This window comes from Montipora foliosa, chromosome 11 (assembly GCF_036669935.1).
Source record: "Montipora foliosa isolate CH-2021 chromosome 11, ASM3666993v2, whole genome shotgun sequence".
Taxonomy (NCBI): Eukaryota; Metazoa; Cnidaria; class Anthozoa; order Scleractinia; family Acroporidae; genus Montipora; species Montipora foliosa.
Window position 1 is genome coordinate 53,207,403 of NC_090879.1, and position 5,000 is coordinate 53,212,402.

Sequence of the window (5,000 nt, forward strand, 5' to 3'; positions counted from 1 at the left end):
ATTAGAGCGTTTTTTTTTTTCAGCTGTTTGTGTAGGCGTGTATTTAAGCGTTTTTTAGCCTTTATCAAAGCGTTTTTTCAGCCATTCGTCAATGCGTTTAATACAGCGTTTTTATGTCCAGAAATGCACATAATTAGATGCACTCGGATTTCAATAAGCGTCACAAAGTGTCCCCTTGCTCTTCTCCCCAACTTCAACATCACTCATGTCGTGGAATACAGACAAAAAACGCCACAAAGTGTCCCCCAAAGGCTGCTCTTTAAGTAAAGATTAACTCCTGCATTTACCCAAAGTTTATCCTTACCTTGTTGAAAATAGGTAGCAATTGCTACCTATTGACTTCGTGTCAGATATCAAAATTGGGCGTGCATCTAATTAGGTGCATTTCTGAATATAAGTGTCTCAAAACTTTTTTTTCAGCCCTTCGTCCAGGCGTTTTTTTCAGCCATTCGTCGACGCGTTTAATACAGCGTTTTTTGGCGTTTATCAAAGCGTTTTTCTCAGCCATTCGTGCAGGCGTTTACCAAGCGTTTTTTTTCCGTTCATCTAGGCGTTTATTAAAGCGTATTTTGGCGTTTATGAAAGGGTTTTTTCAGCAGTTCGCCCAGGCGTTTATTGGATCGTTTTTTGGCGTTTGTTAAAACCTTTTTTTCAGCCGTTCGTCCAGGCGTTTATCAAAGCGTTTTTTTTCAGCCATTCGTGCAGAGGTTTATTAGAGCCTTTTTTCGTGTCTATTAAAGCGTTTTTTTCAGCCGTTTGTCAAGGCGTTTATTAGAGCGTTTTTTGGCTTTTATCAAAGCGTTTTTTTTCACCTGTTAATAAACTCTTCGAATTGGTAGTGGTTTCATATACAGGTTCTATGCCAGGTACCACACAGAAAACACACAAAAAGTAATGGCAAAATTCTGGTGGCAGGGAAGCGCTTAAATCTAGGGGTAAGGGGGACCAGGAGAGACGCCCTCCTGGGGGGGAGACAAAATAAGTGGTACGAGGGTTAGCCATTCTGAACAGGAGTGCTGATCAGTCTCCGGAGATGAGGCCCATATTCCCCAGTCACTAGAAACCAAGGGAAACCAGGAGGGGTGGCCCTCCTTGGTGGAGTGCAGATCAGGTGGGACCAGGGCTCCACACCCTGGAGTGGATATTTTTCTGGACCTGTCTCCAAGGGCGAAGCCTTACAGTGAGGTAAAGTGCAGCTAGTGGTTGCACTTCCCTGCCACTTATTTTATTGGAAAGCAAGACTGCAGTGCCACATCCCCGGAAACTTACGAAGGAATGGGACCTTGTCTCGTATAATACCATAAGATAAATGATTAATCTAAAAGATACATATCGATGTAGAGAAATAAAATAATGATATGCTAGGTATACTATCTGGTCGTGCTAAATATATAGTGAGCATGAGGAATAGTTGAACGAGTCACACAAAGGTTCCGATAAGAACAAAAAAAGGGGGGAACGGGTCACACAAAGGTTCCGATAAGAACAAAAAAAAAGGGGGGTGGGAGGGAAAAAACAAAATGCTGTTGTGAATGAACCAAAGCCCTAAGAGAACTGACGGAAAGAAAGCGTTGGGCATAAAGAGGAGCACATGTGCATGATGAGCACGTTCTAATAAAAATGGAGTCTGTGTAGACTATATCCTGTTAATGATGGGGGTAGTTTCTAAAGAAACTGTGGTGCTGCGTTGGTGGGGAAGTAGTATACAAAAATTTGGTTTTATCAACAGAGTTGATAATGTAAATTGGCCACCGTAACGTTTCGAGCGTTAGTCCTTCATCAGAGCGAATCGAGGAATTATGGGTTACGTGTACTTTATATAGTAGAGTAGGAGCTACGCTATTGGTGGTAACATGGCAACGTGAAAAATAGGAATATATTAGTTAAATGAAAAGCGTTCGTTCATACCGTGAGGATTAAAGGTGCCAATTTGGAAGATGAATTTTTGTTCTAGATTCTTGCGGCTTTCCGTCGTACCTAGATGTAGGGAAAGGCCACAGATAGCCATGTGTTTTTTGGAGTGGTTAGGGAGATTAAAATGACGAGCGACTGGCTTAGATGCATCTTTGTCATTCTTCTCAACATCGCGAAGGTGTTCGCGGAATCGGTCACCTAGTCGTCTACCTGTCTCGCCAATGTATAATTTATGGCATAACGTACAGGTTATGCGATAAGTGACATTTGCGGAGGTACATGTGAAACGATCGGTGATCTTAACAGATCGCTTAGGTCCCGATATCTTGCTAGTGTTAACAACGAAAAGACAGGTTTTGCATCGTGAGCGCGTGCATTTGAAAGTGCCGGGTTGCTCGCTAGTTTTGAGCGCGCTTCTAACTAAAAAGTTACCTACGTTTTTGTCGCATTTGAATGAAATAAGTGGAGGTTGTGAAAAGATTCTACCAGTCTCGGGATCATTTTGGAGTAATTTAAAATTATTAAGAATGATACTTTTGACTGCGTGATTATGACGATGGAAAGTGAGGGTGAATGGAATTCTGTCATTCTTATCTTTTTGTGACGTTTGTAGTGATTACTGTTGATTAAATTGTTGGGCGCGATGATGGCCCGCTTTGACCACAGAGACAGGATAGCCACGTTTTTCGAAGAACTGGCACATCTCTGATTTGCTGGAAAAATCGGGAATCATCACTACATAGACGTCGAAGTCTAAGAAATTGAGAATAAGGAATGGAGTTCTTGACATGTGATGGATGTGATGATGAATACAACTAATAACTGTGAGAATCTGTAGGCTTGTAGTGCACACTGGTACATCACCACCACCACCACCAGCAGAATGAGATCTTGGTATATGTATCGCTCTATATCCTGTAGGACATGAGGTACCGATTTCAACAGAATCATCAGTACCAGGACGAGGCATATCCCTAATCCTAACAATCAACATTTATTCAAATGTTTAGAGTGTTGCAAAGGGCGAGCATCACGAAAGACAAAATAAGAACATACAAAAAGACAGTCAATAAAAATATAACAGTAAACACTACTAAGATAGAATAGCTACTGGACCTAATTACTAACAGTTAGACAACTCCTTTTTTAAAAATGATCATCGGACTTCATGCAAACAATTTTTATTTGCAGTGCGCTTCAGTCCTTCAAAGTTCTACAATCAAACTGTTCCATTATGTCTGGTTTTAGGCAACAATTCAATTAACTTACTCTGGCTAGAGTTCCCAAATTATCTTTTATGTTTAATGACATCATCAGTAAGATCAAGTCCGCTAATATCAGAGATTGTTTTGTGAAATGGTTTTAACCTTAAACGTGAAATTTTTACTTCAATTATTTCATGTCAAGGCTGTTATCGACTATTATACATTGGTGTCACCAGCTCGATTTTGCTTGGCTATAAGCACGCAGCTAATTCTTGCTTGCTCTGTTTCTCTTTCGTCATACCTACAGACAATAGATTTTGTATATTTATAATTGACGTCATACCTACAGACAATAGCTTTATGCATGCAGAAGTGATGTCACCTAACAACCGCAGAAACATTCTTTGATTTGCCGCTCATCCAAAGAAATGGATGAATCAGTCCTCCTGTCTTTACAAGTGCTGTTCAGGAATATGCATAGTTCAAGAATTATTGGATTCGGTTTTCGCATGACCGCGATAATTATCAAGGCCCCAGTTTGTGTTATCCGCCTTCGGCTTCGGCAGATAACACAAACTTTGACCTTGATAATAAGGGAATAACATGACTTTTTGAGGGAATATTGTTTATTTGCACCCACATAGTGTCATTAGCGGCACGAGCGCGAAGCGCGAGGGCCGCAAATGACACTACAAGGGCGCAAATAAACAATATTCCCGAAAAAAGTCATGTAATTATCATTATTATCAATAAACAAGGCCAAATGATATCAAGAATGCGAGTTTTAATAATACAAGCTAAGTGAATAATGAATTCAAAGTCACTTCAAATCATCATTAAGTCTTGATTGAACAAGCCATTAATGAATCAACTCTGTCCAGTGAACTTATTTAAAATTACCGAAAAAATGCGTAAAATCGTCTATAAATAATAGGCATATCACAAAGTTGAAGCAAGAACCAATCAGCTGTGGAGCTGATAATGCATTAGCAGCCCGCTGTCAGTCTTCTGCGGCCCGCTGAGCGTGTGTTTTGAAGAGGTCAATTTTCTATTTGGCCGCGTATATTGATAATAATTATCGTTATCATGCTCAACCTCATCCAATAATTGTTAAGTAACTGTGCCTGGCTTCCGCGCACAAAACAATAAAGCAGGGGCCTGTGATGTTTTTGGTAAGTTAGAGAAAGTACGATTCTTCCTTACGACTTTTGCATGCAACCATCAGTGCATCATAGATTGGCGATCATTGACTCAAGCACGACTTCTTTAGTTAGGGTATGTTATGTTTGATTTACTTCACGATTTGTGGTGAAGTTTGTTCATTCGTCAAGTCGCTGTGTAAGCTTGTAGCATGCGGAAGTCGTAAGCAATAATGTTGCCGTCTAAATCGCTCTTTATAAATAATTAAATAATTTTCCGAAATATTGACATAAAATACTATTTCTTGCTAAGCGTTGCATCTTTTATGTTCAAATAAATGCTTAAAATAAAGATTATTGAACGATCTTTTACTTGAATTTGTTTGTAATTTAATTGCATCTCTGAACATTTGCATACAAGGACAAAGATAAACATCAAATACAGTGGAACCCCGTTAATACGACCACCTTTGGGCCATGGAAATTTGGTCGTATTAACGGGGTAGGGTCAAATTTTGATGCAAAATGCTTTTAAACTACATTCTACTACAGTACATGTGAACCTTTAATCCGCTAAAAATCAGCCTTTTTGCAGTTAATTAACAACCTTACAACCGGCAATTCAATGCAACTGAACAATGTAACAGTAAACAAAACCGAGTAATGGAAGCAAAAGCACAAGTTTAAGTTGTAGGGAAGGCCGTTAATCGTGGAGGAGGATACGGAATGGAAATCCCATGCT

The 5,000-nt window shown here is 39.7% G+C and overlaps 1 long non-coding RNA gene across 1 annotated transcript in view; it reads left to right on the forward strand.

Moving 5' to 3' along the window:
• The first annotated feature begins 4,093 nt into the window (after nucleotides 1-4,093).
• The window catches only part of LOC137975941 (uncharacterized), a 3,882-nt gene continuing 2,975 nt past the window's right edge, over nucleotides 4,094-5,000 (forward strand). The window contains exon 1 of the long non-coding RNA XR_011117664.1: nucleotides 4,094-4,291. This is a non-coding gene — a long non-coding RNA (uncharacterized lncRNA). The remainder of the gene's footprint in view (nucleotides 4,292-5,000) is intronic.